General features: G+C 40.5%; 1 protein-coding gene across 7 annotated transcripts in view; it reads left to right on the forward strand.

Moving 5' to 3' along the window:
* The first annotated feature begins 1947 nt into the window (after positions 1-1947).
* GNG2 (G protein subunit gamma 2) overlaps positions 1948-24256 on the forward strand; it is a 117100-nt gene continuing 94791 nt past the window's right edge. For 2 of the 7 annotated variants that reach the window (XM_078053690.1, XM_036109210.2), the window contains exons 1-2: positions 2403-2517; positions 18312-18353. The gene's annotated coding sequence lies outside the window, so the exon portion shown is untranslated. Of the gene's footprint in view, positions 2030-2235; positions 2255-2402; positions 2518-2718; positions 2871-18311; positions 18354-24256 lie in introns of those variants that run through there. The other 5 variants (XM_036109211.2, XM_036109213.2, XM_078053691.1 and 2 more) reach the window with 5 other exon arrangements.

A 24256-nucleotide genomic window follows, 5' to 3' on the forward strand; every position in this document is an offset into this window, starting at 1 on the left:
CCAAGCTACACTCCCATATTTTTCTTTCTTCTCCAGAAAAAGAGGCTATTAGGACCAGTTGAAAGCAATGAGATTAATGACAGAAAGAAAAATCTTAAAATCTAGTTTTCAGCTGTGAACGGAGGTTATTTGGAAGTTCACAGCAATGGCCAGGTGAACCTACTAAGAGTTTTCTAAGGGCCAGAAGTAGAAGAGCTAATCAGAAGGCAACAGGCCAAATTCCTGGCAGATTTCATTGTCTGAAAGAGATTTTCCTATATAGATGTAAAGGTAAGTACCAACCACTCTCTACTGATTGAGCGACTATGTGAGAAGGAGAGAGAGGATTAAAAAAAAAAGAACTGTTTGGATCCAGAGTTAACGCCAAAATCCACTAGTCTAAAATTAATCAGAGATTTGTTTCCATAATCTTTCCAGTCACTAATAATTGTGCTTCTCATTTTTTTTTTAGGCCTTGTATCACATATACTGTATTTAAATTTTCCTTTAAAAGCTCCTGGTAACCTTTGACATGAAGATTCGTGATTTGGAGGTAATTCATGTCTGATTTTCGTTGGGTTGCTGGACACAGTGGGAATCTATGTCCATTCTTTCCCCCTACTACAATTCTGTTTGCTGGTGATTCAAAGTAGTTCTTTATTTTTAATCTTAAAACAATCTATTTTATAATTTTCTGACGTTAGTGAGTTGACATTGGGGTCCTTTTTGATCAAAGATTTCCAGAAAGAAAAGCAAACTCTGTTCATGGAACATCCAATCAAAACACAGGGTATACTAGGACTGTCTCAGAATATTTCATAGAAATTGAATTCTGTGCCTTCCAGGTTAATGTGCCGTGGTCTCAAGGTGGGTTAGGAAGACCTGCTGGAGGGTTAAGGCAAGACTGGATTAAAAAAGGTGGAGTTGGGCTGGGGAGGATTAGCTTTCCATGCACTGAAGCCTAGAGAGAGGTTTCTTAACAGTGCTGCCTGGACACTGGAAGGATTTTCCCCCGCCCCCAGGCCATGTTTAATCTGTAGCTTCCCCAAAGCACCTTGTATTAATATTGAGGGGAGAGTGACTTACAAGCTGAATAAATTGTCACCAAGAGCATGGGGGTTTAGTGGTGAATATACTAACTGTGGGGAATCCAGAAACCAAGGACAGGTCCTGGTGTGACTGCTGAGTATCGAAGTCACTTGCTGTCTCTGAGCTTCCACATCCTCTAAGAATAATAGGAGCTAATACGTACTGAACACTTCTTAAATCCCAGGTACTATTAGCATTTTGTGTACATCTCATTTAATCCTCACATTCTGCTGTGGGATGGGACTGTAATCCTCTCCATTTTGCAGCTGAGGAAGTCAAGGACCACAGAAGTTAAATAGTTTACCCAAGTGCATATGGTCAGTAATGACAGCTTGGATTCCAATCCTGGTAGACAGACTCCCTTACCGATAACATTACAATACGTCCTAAAGTGAGGGGAAAGGACTAGAGGATCGTGAGGGTCCGTAGAGCCCTACCAGTGTGAATGTGTGTGGGGGGGAGTTGGGGGGCAGGAGCAGAGATCTATTTCTAGGCTGGAAGTACACACCATTCCTTCACACCCCCAGAGAATCTTTTGGGAATATGTCTTCACTGCTAGGCTACAGGTAGCAGTGGAGGACTTGGTTTGGCTCCCGAGCCCCACCAGGATACTTAATCAGGGCCATTCCTTCCTGAGCATGTGGGTTAAGTAAGATCTCAGTGGTAGTGGGACCTTGGAGAAATGAAGCTGCTGGAATGTTGGCCACAGAGCAAAATGGTGCAGCAAGAAGCTGCAAGCTGCAGGCTCCCAGCTAGCTGCCTTGGAAGGGACTACAGTAAATAAGGAGCAGCCATTGAAGCTGGTGCTGGATTTCAGGACCCGAAACTGGCCAGGGTCTGTGGACCCCCCAAAATCACCAGCAGCAGCACCATCAACAACAACTGGCCAGTGCAGGCTAAGAAGCAGCCTGTGCGTGGGGAAGGGGGGCCGGAGAGGCAGTCGCTGGAAGCTGTCGTGGAGGTGAGGGCATGAGAAGGGGAAGGAAGGAACAGAGGCACCAGAGGGACATGGAACAAAGGGGGAGAGGGATTCTGGGCACACTACATGCGAGCAGCGCAGGAGGAGGCGAAAGCGCCAGGTTGAAAGAGAGGGAGAGAAGAAAGCGGCTAAGAGCTACCAAGAAGAGGAGGAAGTGGGAGATGCGCTGCTTCCTGTAGAAAGCACGATGACTGAAGACAAAGCTGGGTGGGGACCAGTCCCTGGGCTGCAGGCGCCGCTGCTACACACGCACAGCGCACAGCGGCGGCGCTCCGTGGCAGCTCCTACTACTGCTGGGCTGGGCTGGGCTGGGCTGGGCTGCGCTGCGCTGCGCGGGGCTGGGCGGGCTGCGCTGGGCGGGCTGCGCGGGCTGGGCGGGCTGCGCTGGGCGGGCTGCGCTGGGGCTCGCCTGCACACTTCGGCTCCCACTCAGGACACCAGCCAGTCTCTGACCCGCCGCGGGCGCCAAGGTAAAGGGGACGCTTTTCAGCTTGCTCCTTTTTCAGTAAGAAAATGACCACCGCCTGCGGTTTTCAGGGCAGATTGCTAAGGGAAGAGAGGGACTTTGCTTCAGGATTGGGGGAAAGGATTAGGATGGGTTCTTTTAGAAGGGTTTTGGAGAATGACCAAATTTGTGGCATGTTTGCCTTAAAAAAATCATCATTAGCGCCTAGCTTTGGTCATTCGTCAGGAAAGCATGCTACATGCAAGGAGCCGTTTGCATAGTTCTCTTGGAAGAAAAGCAGGCATCAGTTGAAATCAACTGGGGCTCTGAAGCTGTGGGCTCATCATCTGATCGTTGCAGTCCCCTCATTTTAAGGGTGTAAGTGGCGGAAAATGTTGGTTGCATTGTCTTTCTTACATATTTCACTGAGGTGTCTTTTGTTTTGCAGTATAATGACTGTGATTGAGCTTTTTTTTTTTTCTTTCTTTTTTCTTTCTTTTTTTTGGTTAAATCCTTTTGTACTCAGAATTTGCCAACAAAGACTGGAATTGCGTATGTGAGGGGCAGTATTTACCGTTTAAAAAAAGGTGTCTTCCTCCCTCTGCTCTGTGCCGCTGCTTTTAGGATAGCCTCAGAAACAGCTACCATTTGCGGGTGGGTCTCCTTCTAAAGTTGCATCCTTTCTCAAAGGAGCGTGGCGGGTTTAACTTGTCCAGAATCAGATATGTATCGATTTGATGTTTATATGGATTTTATTCATCTGTAGGTCAAGATGCATATTAACCTCAGTGAGGGACAAAATGTGAAAGTGGAGCTGGGTTATTTCCTTACCTGTATACCCCGTAACCAGAGCCAGATAGTAAAAATCAGAATGCGATTTTTGTTCTTTGATTATCTTGAGCAATGGATCCTGTTAATGAGAGTCCATGACCATGACTTGTTCAAATTTATGAATGATATGTAAAAGTCCAATAAATAGGTCCAACAGACTGAAAATGACATTGTGAGATTTCTTTGGCAGGGTATGTAGGAGAAAGAGTTTAAGACCCTAGTGAAGCATGATTTAAGAAATTGAGCTTTGTCTCCAACGGAAAGTGTGGGTGAGCAATAAATGGTCATTGATAAAAGGTTTTTTCTTGGAATTTTAGAATGAAAGGAGATAAATTTTCAAAGGAAAGAAAGAATTGCTTATAGTGGAGTAAAAATAGTAAAAAGGTCATATTTAGACACTCAAATTCTTAAAATATAGGTTTTTAAACACTAAATATGCCATTGAGAATGTATATGCTTCCTCCTTCATCACCATTCTCAGTTATGAAGAGCTGTAAGGTCTGTTTTTTTTAATGCCATCTTTCTGAAATTGATTTGGCGTCTCAAAATTTGTGGTGTAGCAGTACATTTTCAGAGATAAGAATCTTTAGGTACTAAAGAAAAAAATGTCTACTTTTCTGAGGTTACTTATTAAATTAAACTTGTACTGTGTCTAAGGGGCAAAATATTGCTGGTGTTAAAACCATGGAGTTTCCCTGTGGACTCATTGAATTTAATCAAACCTGTAGGCAAGATAAGTCATTCCATGTATTTCACAGTTGCACTTTCCATTTCCCTCCTAAAGTAAAAAATATGTAAAGATAATCTTCCACAGAGGAGATGGAGGGTAGATCTTGGATCTAGAATGCCCCTAATCGGAGTTCCATGATCAAGCTGCGGGTCATTAAATGAAGTAGAAAGTTGGGAATCTGGGCTGTATGAGGATGGGGCTCACCCCTTGGTACTTACTCATCTACAGGCTGTGGATTCACTAGATCATGCCAACACCCTGCTTTGTTTGGGGATGTGTAGACAATCTGCGTTATTCTTCCCTGTGTGTTTCACAAACGAGTAAGAAAATGAAACCTTGGCCCTTAGGCGCAGGAGAGTCGAGGGCCCCCTGTTCTCTTTCACAAAACAGCTGAGAGCTGCCTATTTTCTGCACTGCCCAAAACATTTCCTTAATTGTTCAATTCCATCTTGAAGCACAACATTAGTGAGTAACAGCTGATCAGTAACTGTGATGGTAGAAGGTTTAGGAAAAGATAAAAAAGCTCCAGTGCTATAAAATGAGACTCCACTTGTTCTGGCCATATGGAATATTGAAAGACCTAATGCTTTTGCGCAGAGTATTCAGGGGCTTTTGAGGGAGTCGACCTACACTGAAATTTTAATCGTATGTTTTTTTTCTGCCATATGGCCAATGGCTGAGTGGAAACATGACTCCATTATTTCATGGCCAGCCCTGGGCCTCATATGGTGGGCACATAGTGAATGTATTAGGCTGACTGACTTGTTTAGCCCACTTCAGAAGGCAGGTCTAAATTTTAAGTATAAAAGCTGTATCGTCAAAGCAGAAAGCCAGTTCAAAAAGACAACTGTGGGTAGAATAAAAGAACACTGTGGAGTGAAAAGAACATGGGCTTCGAGAGTCAGGCAGATCTGTCTTTGAATCCTACCTCTGGTTTTTACTATTTGCCCCAGTACGTTAATGTATAAACCTTAGTTTCTTCGTTGTAAAGAGGAGTTAATAGTACATAATCAAGGTTTTTTGTGTGTGTGTGTGTGTGTGTGTGTGTGTTTTGGTTTTGCTTTTGTGTGTGACTATGTGAGTGCCTGGTCCGTAGTAGGTACTCAGATGTCCGTTTTCCTTCCCTGGGGGCATAAGGAAAAGTTAGCATATTCTCCACCTTTGCCACTACCTCCAAGGTTCCAGGAGATTTTTTTTTTTAATTGGAGTAAAATATGTATAACATAACATTTCCCATTTAAACTATTTTTAAATCTTCTGTGGCATGAAGTATATTGACATTGTTGTATAACCATTACTACTTATCCATCTGCAGATCTTTTTCATTTTCTCAAACTGGAACTATTCCCACAAAACAATAACTCCCCATTTCCTCCTCCCCTCCCCTAGCAACCCCCATTCTACTTTCTGTCTCCGAGTGTGACTACTCTAGGTACCTCATACATGTGGAATCCTACAGTATCTTTCTGGGCCTGGCTTCATTCACTTACCATAATGTCTTCAGAGTTCATCCATGTTGTAGCAGGTGTCAGGATTTCCTTCTTTTTTTAGGCTGGATAATATTCCATTGTGTGTATATACCACAATTTATTCATTCATCTGTTGGACACTGGGGTTGCTTCCACATTTTAGTTATTATAAATAATGCTGCTATGATCATGGGTGTACAATTATCTGTTTGAGTCCCTGCCTTCACTCTTTTTGGGTACCCAGAATTGAATTGCCCAATCAAATTGTAATTCTATTTAATTTTTTGGGAAATGACCATACTGTTTTCCACAGTAGCTGTACCATTTTACAATCCCATAGCAGTGCACTGGAGTTCCAATTTCTCCTCATCCTCCCCAACACTTGTTATTTCTTAGGGATTTTTGTTTGTTTGCTCTTGATAGTAGCCATATTATTGGGTATGAATTGGTATTTCTTTGTATTTGCCATTTGCATTTCCCTAAGCATTAGTGATGTTGAACATCTTTTCATGGGTCTATTGGCCATTTGTATATCTTCTTTAGAGAAATGTTTGCTCAAATCCTTTGCTCATTTTTTAATTGGATTGTTTTCAAGGAGACATTTTTAAATGGTGAGATCTCCTAACATAATGTGTCCTAAAGATCCTGATTATAATATTTGTATTTAATCTCCTGCATATACCGGTATTATCCCTGCCCAAGTAAAATACTTCTCTCAGAAGTAACTTCTAAAATCAAAAGTAGAAAGTAAGAAAATCTGCATAGCTCCTGATAATTGGTGATTATCAAGAACCTGATCGTGAAATCCAAACTCTTATTGTAGACAGTCACACTCGTGACCCTGCTGGTCACATGTGGACCAGGCTACTACAAAGGAGGCACTAGGGGACTGTTGATTCCACATCTTTCTAGTTTCCTCTCATTAGCTGGATGAGAAAGAATGCCCAATAGTTGGCAGGGTCAGAAAAAGGGAAGAGCATCTAAAATACTAAAATATTTTCCAGCTCTTTATAATGGACAGGATTAACCTATGGAGAAGGGGCTATAGTAGTTAAACAACAATAGATTTCTGAGAGAGGTTTCTACTAACGAAATGTGATTCTAATCTGAATTTCACTTTTGAAAATAGAGAATACTTCTGGGTTTCATTTCCTACTACACATTTCACCCCTGATTCTGAAACTGGTGAGGCAGTGTGTGGACAAGGCTGAGGGGAGTTGGGCAGGAAGATGAAGGAGGACTCTGTTAAGAGCAATGATATCTGAGATTTATGGTGTGGGTATGGAGGTTGACCTTGAATGATTTGAAGAGCTGCTGAATGATCGTATGTGAAAATCTTATAACGCACTATTTGTCTGTGTTGATTGGTTGAATAATGAACCCCACTTTGTTTAATTTGCAAATCTGTTTATTCTACAATTACTGGGAGGATCCATGACTGGCTTTACTAGATCCAGGTAGAGAAGGGAATTACAGAGCTGTGTTAAGACCTAGTCCCTGGCCTGTGACCTCATAGAATTGTACAACTGAAAATGACCCGGAGATGAGCTTGGCATGTATCAAACTCTCCATGATGGATAATGGAAGAGGCCCAGAATTTAAGTTACTTTTCTAGAGTTGCACAGATGATTAATACCTTACCCCCATTCAATCTCCATTTCACCTCCCTCCATATTAGGGCAAATGGGCAGAGAAAGTCTTTACACTTTGTCACTTTTAAAATTGTAAGACTAAATTATTTTCTTTAAAAAGAAGACTGTAATGTTTAATATCCTATGTAAGTATGCAGTTTCTATGTTCAAATTTGTTTAAATGTGAAGATGCCACAGTGGAATTTGAGATTCAGATTTCCAGGTAAGAGCATTAGAGATATATATATGTTCCCCCCAATTCTTATGTTAAAGAAAATAAGTTGTATTTAATGGGAGTCATTGTTCAGACAATCTCTAGAAGACTTCCTTAAATATTAAAAAGAGGGAGCTCAGGGCGCCTGGGTGGCTCAGTTGGTTAAGCGACTGCCTTCGGCTCAGGTCATGATCCTGGAGTCCCGGGATCGAGTCCCGCATCGGGCTACCTGCTCAGCGGGGAATCTGCTTCTCCCTCTCCCGCTCCCCCCTCTTGTGCTCTTTCTCTCTCTCACTCTCTCTCTCAAATAAATAAAATCTTTAAAAAAAAAAAAAAAAAAAAAGAGGGAGCTCAATCTTCAACTCTAGTGATAACATGTTTCTTAGAAATGGTACCACTGTATGCCAAGGTTTGAGATAAGACAGGATCAGCTCTTTTATCTCTTGGCAAATATATGTAAATAGTCAAGCTCTTACTGGAGAGGCTCGGGAAAACCAGTCCCTTGACCCGTTCCTCCCTGTTCCTTTGGCCTTTCCTTGTCTCCCTGCCAGCCTGGTTGTCAGGGTCAGACCTTCCCACAATCCTCTCCTCAGGCACCTGGCACTCAGAGCTAATAAAGAGGGTCTAGAGCTGGGTTCTACTCCACATTCACTGCAACATCAGCAGGGCCATTGCTATTCTTTGAAAACCCTTTTCTTTCTTTCTTTTTTTATTTCATATTTTACTATCCCCTATGCATTTTCAATAAATCCATTAGACCCAAGTCCTACCTGTGTTTATTACAGGTGACCTCACTTCTGTTTATCTGAGAAGGCATATATCACAGGCTTCCTCAACCTCATTACTTACCACCTCAAAATTTCTCTCTGTCTCCATTCATTCTCTTCCCTGGTCTTCCTAGGTCAAATTAACACAGCCTTTTGTTCAAGCCAGGAGTAAACTCTCTACTTGGACTCTCCATTCCATTTCCTTTTACTTTGTAGGGGACTATGTTCTGACAATAATTCTATCTCTTTCCTATGTATTTGGTTTCTTCTCTTTATTGGCTCTTTCCTCTTTGCCTGCAGATGTGATTAGTTCACACACATAAATTTAAAATTAAACCTGCTGCCAACAAAGCTTCCCCTTGACTTTTATAACCTCTACTAACCTATTCTCCTCCTACCTGTAGGGGAAGAAAAATAGTTTTCCCACTACCCTTCTAAGTTCTCATCTGGGAACACTGTAACAAAAGGCAGATTAATAAAAGAAAACCAAACAGGTTTATTAACATATATACCTCATGTATACATGGGACATACCCAGGGAAAAGAGAGTAACTCTCAGTGGTGGCTTAGAATTCAGGCTGAAATACAAACTTCGGCTAAAGACAGAGAAGGAGGAGTGGAGGCCAGTTATGGGGAGGTGACCAGGAAAAGCATGGTAAATAAGAGTAAGATTTTTTATGCAGACTTAAGTTCATGCCTGTCTACTAACTAGGGTCTAGTGATTTAGTCATCCTTCCCTTTCAGGTAGGAGAGGGAGGTGCCCTTATAAATGGAGATTTCCTTTATAAATGTAAATTTCCCTTACACAAGTGGTAACTTCTAGTCTGTTTTCACGATTTCTCCTGTGTCTGCTGTTTCCCAAAATAACCTGCTCAAAATAATCCTTATGTCAAGGAGGCATATTTTGGGGTGGCACATTCTGCCACCCTTCATAGTTCTCTGGAGGCTCCCAACTTCCCCACCGACTCCCAAGTTCTCCCTAAATATGTTTGTTCTCAAGATTTGCATTTTCTGCCCCTTAATTTCTCCCTCTCCCTTTATCAGATCCTTTTCTATGATTTTGGTCATTGTCACCATGCAGGTCAGTTCCAAATCTGATCCTTCATCCTGACCACTCATCTGCTGTCTAAACTTGTACATCAAGCACCCTACAAACAGTCAACCCACTGAAAATGAAACTCACATGTCCAAATCTGTGCTACCATTGCCTTTCCCCACTCAACACCAGCTCCTACCTGATTCCCTGACTATTAACAACACCCCATTCTCTCAGTCCCTCACTTATGAAAACTCAATTTCGTTTTTTTTCTCAACAAACAGTCCAAGTTGTAGCCAATCCCATAGCTTTTTGCACTGTCATTGGGAACACATCTTGACACTATCCACTCTTTTCCATGTTGATAGCTGGTGTCTTAGTTCAGGCCCTCCTAATCTCCAGCTGGGCTGGTTTGTTTGTGTTCCTGCCTCTCCCTAGAATAACTTTTCTATTTCCCCTTCCACACTTCACCCCACAGTCCACAGTCTTACTTCTCTGAATAGCCAAAGTCCATTTGTTCTGTAAATGCTTCCTCTTCCATGAAGCCTTCCTCGGTTTCTTCTCTGCCCTCCCCAGTAAGAAACAATCTTTACCTCCCCTGAAATCTTTTGTTCTTTCTTCACAGCAGTTAGCACATTGTGATGTGTATAATGGCAATCTTCATTTTTTCCCCTTCGGCCAGCTCTTTGAGGACAGTGACCACAACCAGTTCCATCTTTGTCTTCCTTATAGCATGCAAATACAGTTCTACGGGGTTTTTTTGTTTGTTTGTTTATTTGTTTTTAATTTCAGCTTTATTGTATAATTGACAAGTAAAATGGTAAGACATTTAAAATGTACAATGTGACGATCTGATACACGTGTACACTGTGAAAGGATCCCCTCTATTGAGTACATTAACACATCTCTCACTTCACATATCTGTTATTTTGTGTGTTTGTGTGTGTGTGTGAACATTTAAGTTCACAAATGCAGTTTGTTTATAATTCACTTATTTAATGAACTTTCTTTCATCACTTATTTTTTGGTGCAGATTAGGCTAGATACTCTAGGAGCTCTCTAGGAGCTCCTAAACTACAGGGGAAACAGGCAAATGCTGACATAATTACAATCCAGTTGGTCAGCATGTCCACAAGTCTTAACTGCATGTCTGAATGTGCACGTGTCCTTCAAGAGGCCAGGGAGACTTGGATGAATAAAACAGGCCAGTTCTTTGTTTTCTTGGAACTCACATTCTAGTGTTGGGAGAGATCCAGTAAACACATAAACAAATGGCTTTTAGATCTGGCTGCACATTCAATATGTGCAGTACTGAGGGGTACTTTGAAAAAAATACCCAGGTTCCAACCTCAGCCCAGGCTGATTAGATCATAGCTAAGTTTGGACCCCATCAACAGAAACACATTATAATAAAAGAAAATATCAGGTAGTGAGAAGTGCTGAGATGGATGAAAATAGAAACAGGTTGAATGATGGGGATCGTGTGTATGATGGTGGTGGTGATGGGAATGTGTAGTCCCTGAAGACCTCTTTGAGGAAGTGACATTTGAATTAAGACGTGGTGAGGAGAAGGCCATGTGAGGATCTGGGGAGAGAGGGTTCCCAAGCAGGTGCAGGTGCCTTCCTGACGTAAGGATGGGGTGAAGTTCCAGAGGAAATGTGTCCTTTTCACCTATGTGTATAATAATCTATGAAATAGGTCTTTCCTCTCTAGAAAGCAGCTTTTCTATTAAACTAGGCAGACTCCAAATGCAGTACACTTGGCTGCTCGGCTGAGTACTTGGTCTGGGTTAAATTTTATTTAGATCAAATTGATTTACACAGTCAGGAAGACTGCTTTGTTTAATTATATTTTTCTACAGTACAATCAGCACTACAGGGCTTGTCTGAATTAAATGCCAATGTTATTGTTTAAAATAACCTTAGGAATTTGATATTATCTCTTAGATGAACAAAGTAGAGAAAGCAATGATTTCTGCCCTAAATTCTGTTTGGAGGAGCCAAGGAAAACCTCACAGAGGAGTCATTCAAACCACACAGAGTCAAGTGCTCGCTCATGGTTGAAAGAGCGAAGATCAACACCTTTCAGCAATCAAGTTGAGAACTAGCATTTGCTGGGCATGCTCTTTGTGCTGCTGTGTGTTGAATACTTTATGTACATTACTGTTTGCCATGAGTTTTAAAAAATCACCCTGTGATATGAGAAGAGTGTTTTTCAGTTAGGACACTTTTGGCTGCTGGTAAAGGAATACCCTACCAAAATGGCTTCAACGGTGGAATTTGCCTCAAGTCATCCTGAAGGAAAGGTAACTCCAGAGTTATTCGCCACTGGGCACTGTTCTTAGCAACTGCGTTCTTTCCTTCCCCCTGTTCTGACATCCTCAGCAGGTTGGTGCACTCTCTGAGGCTGCTCGCCTGCCCGTGCTGAGATGGCTGCTTTCAGACTAGCAGCCGGATTTCAGTATCTAGAGGCACAGTGAAGGGACTCATTTCTTTTCATGTACCTCTTATTAGTGTGACAGAAAAGCTGTCTCCAGCTGAATTCCCCCCGCAGTTCACATGCCTTATCTGTAGAGACAAGGCAGATGGAACTGCTGTGATTGGCTCAGGTGAGAGTTTCCTCCTGAGGCCGTGGAGCAGCCCTGCCTCTCTGAAGAACACAGTCACCAGAGAAAAGGTCTGGTTCTGTTAGCAAAAAAGAAGGAGGTAATGATTATCAGGTAGCCAGCCAATGGAGTCTGACACCATTATTATTCCCAGTTTATAAGTGAAGATATCAAGGCTCAAAAAGGTTAAATAACATCGAGATCACAGAACTTGGAGTTGAACAGTGTTTCCATGCATTTCCCTTTGAAAAACACACACAATACAAACAAAGAGCTTGTTTTTGTTAATGGTGGTGATCTAGGTAGACTGGAGAAAGAATCCGGAAAGAAAATACAAAATGGCTAATGCGAGACTTAGTAAAGAATAACCTTCTAAACCTATAATCCCAGAAGAAAATACATCAGGTCCTATAAAGCAGTAAGAATGTCATTTAATTTAGACAGCATTTAATTTAGTCTTGCATTATCTCCATTGTAAAAACATATATATATATATATATATATATATATATATATAAATTGAGTTTTCCTGACTGATCAGTTAAGTCAATTTGATGTAAATAAAATCCACTCTGGGCCAAGACAGGAGCTAGAGAGGCCAAGGGCTCTGTGTATGGCGTCTGTCAGACTCAAATGAAAGCTTGTTTTCTCTAGAGAGGTGCGTATTTTGTTGATTACAGCACCTGTGAAGGAAGAATGACTAATCTCTGGAATTGCTGATTATGAGTTATTTCGAAAATTGGTTTTCACTTTCCAACTCTGGAGGCAACCTGCACTTCCATTACTGTTGCCTTTTCTTCATGGTTCCTACTTTGCACAGTGGTGGTGGTGTATTTCAGAGGCTCTATATGTGAGGCGGCCCTCGTGGAAAGGGGAAATTTCAAAGTGGAATTGCTGATATTACAGTATTTTGACCGCTTGTCTCGAGGTGTGCTTTCTTTGCATCCTCATCAGAGCAGACTAAGGATTAATAGTAGGAGTACATTTTCTGTAATAGATGATAGAGTGCTTCCTACTCATATTTGCATTTTTAAACAGGAAAGTGAAGTTAATTTCTAGGCTTTGCCAACAGAGCTCTGCTTAAGAAGGGTATTTATCTGATCTGTACAGAAATGAGAAAAATTGTGAAAAAATTGTAACAGGAAAAAAAAATCTGTCATTTTAGAGTCTTTTTGGACAACTGAGCTGATCCTTTGCCATTTTTTAAAAATCTCATAAATGATAGCTGTGTTTAGGGAACATTGCTGTGGAGGGACATTAATTTCACTAAGAGAAAGAAAAAAAACCTTGCTATTGAACAGCCCCTAGATTTTCTTTTAATTAAAATAATACGAAAGTTAAGAAAAGGTGAAAATTTCTAGGTTAAAAAAATTATTTGTTTTTTACTATAAGTCTTAATCCTCAAATACTGTAGTGTAAAAAATAATTTTCTAAGGCTTACTACACAGGCAAGTATAGTAGTTAAAGAACACCAGTTTGGAATCAGAATCTCTTGAGCAAGTTACTTTCTATGCCCCAGTTTCATCTATGAGATGGGAAATAATAATGACAATACCTACCTCACAGACTTGTCAGGAGAAAATTGTATAATGTATTAAAATGTTTATTTAGCATAGTGCATGACATATAGTAACTATTTAGAAGTCTCGCTATTCAATTATTATTGTTGCCATAAAGCTGGAGTAGAGCATCTTTTATTCTATCCATGGGATTCTTACCAAATTCTAGCAGAAGTGATTGTTACGGCCCAACATGAGTCACAGGTACAAAGAACTTGGAGGAAGGAATCACCCAAGGAGGACTATTTCTCTGGGGTGGCCAGATGTCACTGTTTTGACTTAAGTGTCCCTTGCACTATTTGTCCAGTAATTTATGCGCTCAGTCATAAATATTTCCAGTTTTCCTTCTGAACTCATGATAGGCTTACTTTACACTTCTCTGTCCACTTTAGGTAAGTGTAGCCACATCTCTTGTGTTAGCCAGTGAAATGAGAGTAGAAGTGCTTTTTACCACTTCCAGGAAGAAGCTTCTTAAGAACCAGGATGTCAGTGCAGTCCTTGGCAATTGGCAGTGGCAAAAGCACAGAAATGGGGGCTGCACTCTTGAGCCTGGGTCTTGGAGTAAAGACAACATAGGGATGGGTCTATCCAGTGACCTGCGATGGACATGTCGTGGGAGTGGGAAGTAAGTTTTGCTGTCCTACACCAAGATTTTGGGGTTGTTCGTTACCACACAGTATAACCTAGCCTATCCTGACAGATTCATGCTGGTTATCCCTTCAAACTCTAGAGGAAAAGTATATTATTGGTAATAGACATAAAATATGTACCTATTGGGAGACAGTAATTTCTAATGACTATTTTGTGTATGTGTGTGTGTTATATGTAAACATCAGGAGATAGAGTTTTAAGTTAAATAGATTTATAAGTTTCCATTTACATTTCTTTTAAGGTAAGGTTTATATTCAATTCATATGGAGGAAAACTGACATAGCAAAATTACCAGCCTATTTTTTTTTTTTTTTTTTTTTTTGAGAGTCAACCATTTTGCCTAAATCAGGACTCTGAATTCTAGGCTCAATACTTTCATTGGAAAATGGTCCCTCCCATTGAAAGCTTACTCAGAATGGTGCCTTGTGAAGCAAAGAATCTAAGATAAGATGATAAACTAAGCCACACCCATGGCCTTTGTCTCCAATAAGAAAATGGTCTTCCCTAAGCCCTATGGCACTGTTCCAGTTATAAACAATGACACTACATAGAGGATCTTAAGTAATATGTATTGAATAAATGAATGGAAGCAGTCCTCAGTTTTTCCAAATGTCTGGACTCTTTCATGTTTGCATTTTAAAGATTTATTTATTTATTAGAGAGCACGTGTGCATGCGTGCCTGCAGGGGGGAGGGGCAGAGGGATAGGGAGAAAGAATCCCAGGCCGCCTGCGCTGAGCAGGAGCCTGACCTGTGGCTCCAGCTTGCAACCCATGAGTTCATGACCTGAGCCGAAACCAAGAGTGGGACGCTCAACTGACTGCACCAACCAGGCGCCCCCATGTTTGCGTTTTAAAGTGTCTTTATTTTGGACATTGGTTTAAAAACATCTTGGTACTAAAACTTATATTTATTCTTTCATAACACTTTACATGTGACTGACCGTGTACCCACAGATTTAGGCTATTTTATTTGATATTTTTTACTGCTGATTTTATTTCACTTGATTATTTCATTTGGGTCTCTAAAACTACATTATGAAATACCTTGATTATTTAAATTAGGGAGAGATTAATTATCTCCAGTGTACAAACTCAAATTAATTTCATTATTAACCCAAGTTTTAAATTGATTAATCTTGGAGCGGTTAAGGAACCAAGTGGGGTTTTTTTTCATCCTTAAGGAAAAGGGCATATTTGATTTGATGAATCTCTCTCCATCACAGCAGTTATGCTAATAGGAGCAAGAAATTTGCAAGAAAACTTTGAATAGCTTTTATAAACCACCCAGAAGCCGGTGTGTCTGGGTCTTCTGGGAGAACAATCTGTGAGTCATTTTAAAAAACAAACACACTCATAATCACAGTGCATGTTGTTACCATGGTAATTAGGCCTGTCGAGTTGGCTTGCTTATGTTCTTGTCAAGAGAAGAGGGGGAGAAAAACTGAGAATTCAGAGCTTGGACTATCAGCTTCTATTTGCCTATTTCAAGAGAGAGTTTAGGGGGTTCTTGAAAACGTACTGGCCTAGTCATCCTAAGAGGGAAGGGAGGAAACTCTGGCATCCTGCCTTTGTTATTGAATATAAGTCAGCCATATTAGTGTCGGGTGTTGTGATTCACAGGAGAGAAGAGGACCATTTGGCATTCTCTCGGGGAGAAGGAGGGGAAATGGGTCCTTTATCTGATGTATAATTACATGTAAGTCTCTAGGGTCTACCTGGGGAAGTGTCTTGTGTGCAGGTGCACAGCGCTTTAACGATCTTCTAAAAGGCACCAGATACCACTGGCAAAATGGTATTGCAGATTAAGGGATCTGCATTATAAAGTGCATTATTCTAATATGGGTAGAGACTGGTTTCAGTGAGGCCATTGTTTCAGAGCTGATCCCCAAGTAGACGAGATACCTTTTCTCTATTTTACGGAGTAGATATGACTCTTTTATCTTGGACAGTCATCTTATAATACAGGCCCATGGGCCACAGAGATTAGGGAGGTTATGTGAGCTCTTACAAATCTGTCGCCATTCCAGAGGAAAGTAAAATCAAAATATGTTTGTTTGATGGACGGTCAACAGAGCGATTGGGCCAGTGGTTACAGTAGGAGTGAGTCATTATGATTCTATCTGAGGAACAAACAACACCCTTAAATTAAAGGTATGAGTTAGTGCATATAAAGCTGTTTTTTTAAGACTGTTTCTAAGTTTACTTTAAGAGGTCTAGAGATCTCGGAGTCTGAACGGTATCCTCTTAACTGGAGAATTATAATATGTTGACCAGAGTTTTATTTTATTTTTTTAGAGTATTCCTCAAGCAGATATTAAAGCAGATTTTATTTAAAGCTAAAGAACTTTTCTGTATTAAAACTATTTTTCAGAATGCTTGAAATAAAGTGCCGTGAAGCGTGATGAAAAGGTCATACAGGGGCGCCTGGGTGGCTCAGTCGTTAAGCGTCTGCCTTCGGCTCAGGTCATGATCTCAGGGTCCTGGGATCGAGCCCTGCATTGGGCTCCCTGCTCCGCGGGAAGCCTGCTTCTCTCTCTCCCATTCCCCCTGCTTGTGTTCCCTCTCTTGCTGTGTCTCTCTCTGTCAAATAAATAAATAAAATCTTTAAAAAAAAAAAAAAGGGTCATACAAACTCAGGGAGTTGGTGTGTGATTTATGCCCTTGAGAAGATATAATAACTACTTCTTGAAACGGTAGATTTCATTTTTTCTCTCATATATGAACAGAAGGCACATGTTGCTTGAGCTCCATTCTGTGCTATCTTAATTTTCTTAAAATTACTAAACCATGCTTAAATTTTTTTTTTCTGGTAAAGTAATTCATGGTGATTATTGAAAATTTGGGGAAAAAAATGTGAAGAGATGACCCCTTCTATTAATTAGGTTGTTGGTTGAACCGCATGTAACAGAGGCTTGACTTCACAGTGGGGCGATAGAAGTTCTTTCTCTTCCACATAATAACCCAGAGGTGGGTGGTCCAGGGGTGAAAAGGTAGCCCTGCTCCACAAGATCATCGAGAGACCTAGGCTTTTTCTATCATGTTCGTCCATCACTCAAGCCTGTTTCTCTTGCTTTTGATCTAAAGTAGCTTGCCCTAAGGATCCCACTTATGACCAGCAGGAAGGGAGGATGTTGGAAAGGAGAGGGCATGTGTATTTTTCCTCATCATTTAAGGTTTTTATATGCATCAGTTCAAAGTTCCATCATGTAGAGTTTTTGTTTACTTAATAAATTATATTACTGATATTTAGGCTATTTCTAACACCTTGGCGATAATTCTTTGTCTACATTTTGGATTTTTTTTTTTTTTTTAATAAAGTCAAGGAGTGTTATCACTAAGACAATGATTGAGAACATATTTGAGGATCTTGATGAGTAGTGCCAACCTATTTCCCTGAGAGGCTGTTAGCACCAGTAATGCGCTAGAGTGCTAGGCACCGAGCACCCTCAGACGGGCTTCTTTTGCAAGTCCCACTAATCATTGTTATCCCTAGGGTTCATTCTCTGAAAACAGGTTGTGTTTGGCCCTTGGCTTTTTTTTTTAATTTCTTTGCTGTCATTAATCATGAGATAATGCTTTCCTAATAACTTTGGCTCATTTAAAAGCATATGATCCCTTCTAGTCATCTGGGAATATAATTGGTTGGGCTGAGGCTCTAGCACACCCACCAGTCTGAAGTGTCTTTATAGACACAGATGTTCATTTGGTCCTAGGACCCACTGTGAACTTGACATCCTCTGAAGTCCCTGTGGCCCGGGCTGTCAGTGTCTGCTGCTAAACAGCCTACAGAAACATTAGATACTAAAGATGCTTTTATCATTCCTAAATTGTCCAAATCTACCCTCTGTAAGGGCTGGATCACACAAGTGGAAATCCAGCTCTGTTCATAACTCCTGGAGCAAGAATGTGTTCTGCCTCTGCCCCTTTGGTCCTGTTGGGAGCAAACCGGGTTAGGTCAGGAGGGAAAAAACTTCTTCCTAGTCATCTCATTTAATCATTTCTGTCACCAAGAACTCTGCCTCCCTTAGGTTCCCAAGCCCACTTTATGTTTCATGTTTTCTTGAAGGCCAGGGAAGTTCACAAAGAAAGGGATTCTTATTTTCACATCTGCTTCTTAAAAGAAAAAGCGTTAACAGAATGTTTGTTCTTGGCTCAGAAACGTAAACCTGTGAGACCCTCCGCGCTTAGAGCTCTTCAGCCATCACCACCAAGCCCTATTTACAGAAACACTCATTTGCTTAATTCAGCTCTTACGTATCATGTTATTTTTCCTTTTTATAAACAACAACAACAACATTCATTTTCCTCTCTGCTTTCTCAACAGCCCAGATCTGCCAGTGAGCCTCAGGCTTTGGGAACTGAAGAGGTAAGAATTAAGGAATATTTTCTCCTCCCAGGAGCTTCTTGAATCTAACCAGAACTTGAAGCAGAAAAGATTATCTTAACTGATCCTGTAGACGAATGCATTTAACATGTGATGTTTATCCATAAGAAATATGCATAGAGGCTTTAGCAAAATTAACAGGACTTCAGGATTTAAGAAAAAAGCAGTTATCCTTGAAGATAAAGTCTGATTTCTCACCCAGATTTTCCCATTTCCTTCTAAAAACCTGAGCTGGAGAGCCTTGAGGTCACAACCTGACAATGTATTCCTCTGGCACCATATAGGATTAATCGGTTGCAGCTATTGCAGAAATACCCTGTGCAAGACAGACATCATCGTAGATTAGATCAGAGAAGGGTAAGCCCTGTTCTTAACAGATTGGTTATAGACATTGTAAGGGCTTTCCCAGCAGCAACAAACAATAATAACAAAAGGTCAATCTAATGCTGTAGGGGTTTCTTCTTAAAGAAGCTCACTTGGCTTTTGAAAGTAGCTAAAGCCATTTGAATCTGGTTGTAAACTTGAAAGGTCATCATATTGCTGAGACAGGTGATAACGTGTTTGCCCTCCCTGATCTACAGTCAGCAACGTGGATTTTTTTCCCCCCTATTTTAAAATTTAACCTCATTAGGAAAAATTTCAAGCTTTTTCCAAAATAGAGTTATATAATAGACTTCCATATCCCCATCACTCAATTACCACAACTATCAACTCATGGCCAATATTTTTCATTTATCCCACCACCTATTTCTCTTCTTTCCCCATTGGATTATATGTCAGTGATTTGAATTTGGTTGTTGGATTTTTAATTGTTTATTTACATAACTATTTAGTGGTTATAGAAAAGTGCTAATAAAAAATACTACCTACCTATAACCTGATTTAGTTTACTGGAGCTAGTCTTTCATCCATGTATTTATTCAGCAAATATTTAGTATTTGCTAGTATTAGAAACTTAGAATCTCTGGTATAGAGGGGCGCCTGTGTGGCTTTGTCGGTTGAGTGTCCAACTCTTGGTGTCTGCTCAGGTTATGGTCTCATGGGTTGAGAGATCGAGCCCTGTGTCAGGCTCCGCACTTAGTGCGGGGAGTCTGCTTGAAGATTCTCTCCGTTTGCCCCTCCCCCATTCTCTCTCTCTCTCAAGTAAATAAAGAAATTAAAAAAAAGAAAGAATCTCTGGTCTAGAGCTTTAAGAAGAAAGGCCTATGTGAGTATGCTTTTAAGACCATATATAGCTACCTCATATTGAGGTTCTTTTGGATTTAAGTACTTAACATCTTACAACTGAGTACAGAGCCATCCCTACATTCTACCAAATACAGTAGTCCCCCCTTATTTGTGGGGATATGTTCCAAGACTCCCAGTGGATGCCTGAAACTGCACTAGTACTGAACCCTATGTATATTGTGCTTTTACATATATATATATATATATATACATATACATACACACACACATAGATATATATTTATACACATACATACACACACATATGATAAAGTTTAATTATAAATTAGGCACGGTAAGAGATGAACAACAACAATAGAACATTTATAACAATATACTGTAAAAAAAAGTTATGTGACTATGGTCTTTCTCTCAAAATACCTTATTGTACTGTCCTCACCCTTCTTGTGATGACACGTGATGATAAAATGCCTACATGTGAGAGGAAAGGAGGTGAATGACATAGGCATTGTGATGAAGCATTAGGCAGAGGATCACCTGTTTCCTCACAGTTGACCAAGGGCCACTGAAACTGCAGAAAGCAAAACCATGGATAAGTGGGGACTACTATATTGCTCATAATGAAGACTGTCTTAGAAGTATTTGATATCCTGTGTCTGATGTTTATGTTGATTTCTTTCATGCTAATGAGTGGACTTAAATGTTTCAAATCAATCCAGGCAGAGTTTCTCAATGGGAGTTGCTGGCAGGTTGGATGGGACAATTCTTCATTGTACTCTTTGGTATTCCTGTTCTTGGCTCACAAAAGGCCAGTGGCATCTTCCAGTCATTGTGATATCCAGAGCACCCTAAGTAGACATTGAGAACTACTGTGTCTTTGCGCACAATTTTAGAGGGCTTGTCATTTTCCATTCTCAAAAGCATTTTTGCTTCATGCAAAATTACTGATTTCAGTTATGCTCAGTGGTTCCTTATATCAGTGGTCATGTGCTAACAAACTGAAGAAAGAAACGAAACGAAGTAGACATGTAAAGAAAAATGGCGTTTTGCACTACTAGAGGGATTTTGAGCAAATTTTCTCCAGTACCAAATATGTTTTTTTTTAAGTCTATGTAGAGAAGCAAATTAAACACTGGGTAAGAAATGGTCAAATATTAGGGTTTGGAGCAAAATACTACCAAAGCATCAGGCAAACTGAAAAGCAGCAGTGTCAATGAAGGATATATTCATTTCCTGTTTGCTGCCGTAACAAATTATCACAAACTTAGTGGCTCAAAGCAATAAAAATTACAGTTCTGCAGGTTTGGTGCTGTGGGGATTTCACTGGGCTAAAAGCAAAGTATCAACAGAGCTGCCTTTCCTTCTGGAGGCCCTAGGAGAGAATTCTAGAGTCTACCTTTCTCTATCTTCAAAGCCAACAGCATTGCATCTCTGTATGTCTTCTACTCCATCTACATCTCTTAACTCTGAAATCTTCTTTGATTTTAAGGCCCCATGTGGTAAGATTTGGCCCACCTGAATAATCCAGGATACTCTCCCCATCTGAAAGTCCTTAATTCAATGTCCCTTTTCCCTTGTAAAGGTTATATATTCACCGGCTCCAGAGATTAGGACAGGGACTTATTTGGGGGCTATTATTCTGTCTGCTACAAAGTGAAAGAGATTAGTTATTCAGAAAAGCAGAAAGACCTCAGGTAGCAGAGGTAGGAGTATCTCACATTTCATCGTGTAGGGTTGAGCAGGGTTAGGGTTTCCAGATTGCTGAAGCAAGTTCTTTTTTTTTTTTTTTTTAATGTTTTATTTATTTATTCATGAGAGTCAGAGAGAGAGAGAGAGAGGCAGAGGCAGAGGGAGAAGCAGGCTCCCCACTGAGCAGGGAGCCCGATGCAGGGCTCAATCCCAGGACCCTGGGATCATGACCTGAGCTGAAGGCAGACGCTTAACCATCTGAGCCACTTAGGCGCCCCTGCTGAAGCAAGTTCTTGTCCGGACTCTGCAAATCCTGTTTTGTAGATATAGCCCCTGAAGTCTTTTGCTTTTCTTGGAGTATTTGGCATTGGATCCGGTGGGCAGGTTGAAGTCCCACAGCTCCTTTCTTGGCCAGACTTTTTGGTACTCTGGGTGTGGCCTCTAGAGAGCATGCTGCTTTTGGAGTTTCTCTAACTCTGGGGTGTTTGCCCACAATGTACAGGTTCCAAGGTCTTTGAATAGTACCAAAGAAATTGAAGATTTTTATTTTATGCTCTTATGTCTGCCTGTCATATTATGTTATATTTATTAGGCTCTAAAATGTGGAAATTGGAGGAAAAAATAACATAATATTTTAGAACCTCACTCTAGTGGTATTTATTATAGCTAATTTCAAAGGATGGTTTAATTTCCATCATATACCAGGTAGGTCATCCCCACAAAGTAAGAAACCATTTCTTGCCTTGTGAGTGAAATAGACCACTGGGTTTTTTTTTGAAAATCATCTCTGGAGTAGAATGAGCTGGAAATTTTCGTTGGAGATTTTAATTTTTTTCAGCTATTTTTTTTAGCAAGTCTCCTCTCTATCCACCTCTAGACATTCCAACAATACAGATCTGAAGACCAAACCTAGGACTAGCAATAGGGTAAAAAACCATCCTGATTTGTCCAAGACTGGGGGTTTCCTGGGACACAGGACTTTTGGTGCTAAAACTGGGCCAGTCCTGGGCAAATCGGGATGGGTGGCCACCCCCACCAGATGTCTAACAAATGGCTGTAGTGGAAAGTAGCTGTCATGTCCATGAATTGTTAAAATAGAAATTTTTTTTAAAGATTTTGGTTTTGGGGTGCCTGACTGCCTCAGTCAGAAGAGCATGCGACTCTTGATCTCAGTGTTGTGAGTTTGAGCCCCACCTTAGGTGTAGAGTTACTTTAAAAAAATTAAAATAAGTAAGTAAATAAAGATTTTAAAGTAATCTATACACACATTGTGGGGCTCGAACTTACAATCCTGAAATCAAGAGTAACTCACTCCACCGACTGAGCCAGCCAGGTGCCCCAAAATAGAAATTTTGATTGAACTAGGTAATGACAACAACCCCCAGGATTTGGGTTGAAGACAGCAGTGACTCCAACTCTTGGAGAATCTGTATCCACATATACATGTTTGCCCAAACCAACTTAAAAAAAAAACAAAAAAACAAAAAAAACCAAACCCTCAGATTCAGCACTAAGAAGAACCTGACATTTAGGAAGTGTTACATTTCATGCCCTACCCTTTCAGTTCTCCAGTGTTACCAGCACCCTCCTACAGGATGCCTTCCATGAACACATCTTTAATAACTTTGTCACTGAAGTGACCACAGTACCTCACTGCATCTTTTTCAGCATGTCAGCATGTATGGAAATTATAAAACCCATTTGCCAAAGCAGCACAGGACTCTCTTAGTTTGAATCCTCTCTTTTTGTACGACAAAATTGACCTTTCCCCACCTAAGAGGCAGCATAGACTGTCCCGAAAGAGATAAGTATTAGGAAGATGATCTTGAAAGCCTGAGGGGAAGGGATTGGAGTGGATCCTGTCTTGGTGTCTTACTCAGCTCAAGAACTTGGTGCTTCCTGAACCTCCAGCTGTAGAGAGTGAGCTACTTGCCCAGATCTAAGTAGCTGCGTCTGGGTGAAGACTCTTGCTCAGTTCTTCCTCCCTGCTTCCATCATACATTGCCCTGTGTTAGCCTCAGCAAGCCAGACCAGGAAAACTGGAATACTGAAGGTCCTAGGGTCTCATTTTTTACATTTCTGTGACCTTTATTTGGATATTTTTGTTCTTTAAGCCACTGGGACAAAGAGGACTGCAAGAATAGTAAATTAGCTTCCCCAGAACAGACTTTTGACTTTCAACACTCTTTTTTTTTTTTTTTTTGGAATGTATTTTAGTGTTCCCTCTCTTCCAAACTGCCCTAGTTGGTGGGTACAAGGAATTCTCCTTCAATAACCAGTCCCCAACCCCTGCTTTTTTTTTTTTTTTTTTTTCCAAAATAGATTGAGCACTCTTAGTCATGGAGGGTAGGGTTTGGTTTTCTGACAAGAATAGGTCTTGGATAGAACTGTGACTTATTTTGATAGCTTCTTCAATCCCTTTTTTGGGTTCCTTCCTTCTAGGACAACCAATCCTGATTTCATTTTGTTAGGACTAGCATCATTTCAGCTTTAGACCTCTGCTATTTTTTTGTGAATCAAACAAGTTCCAGAAGAAATGAAAGCATACCAAATCATTATGCTGTCATTTAAACCCAGAGTCTTTTATTCTTTGCCAGAGAGAAATTAGAGAGTAAATGTAAATAAGAGGTCCAAATGACTATTCTGGGTACAGGGTTCGTTTGAGGGTAATAGAAATGCCTTGGAACTAGAGAGAGGTGATGGCCGTACAACACTGTGGATGTACTAAGTGCTGTTGAATTGTACACTTTAAAATGGTTAATGGTTAATTTTCTGTTACATGAATTTTACCTAAAACAAAACAAAACTGATTGGATTTCAAGTGGAAAAAGAAAAAAACTGCTTCTCCCTCTCTTTAAATTCTGTAAGAAGTCTTAGCCATTATAATGCACTCATGTTAAGTTTCTAGACCAAAATTGTTGCTCTATCCTGTCCCATTACTCAGAGAAGATATTTAGATAAAAAAGCATCTGCAAGGCAGAACTGATGAGGAAACACTCCAGGGGGTG

Source organism: Halichoerus grypus, chromosome 8 (genome assembly GCF_964656455.1).
Source record: "Halichoerus grypus chromosome 8, mHalGry1.hap1.1, whole genome shotgun sequence".
Classification (NCBI taxonomy): Eukaryota; Metazoa; Chordata; class Mammalia; order Carnivora; family Phocidae; genus Halichoerus; species Halichoerus grypus.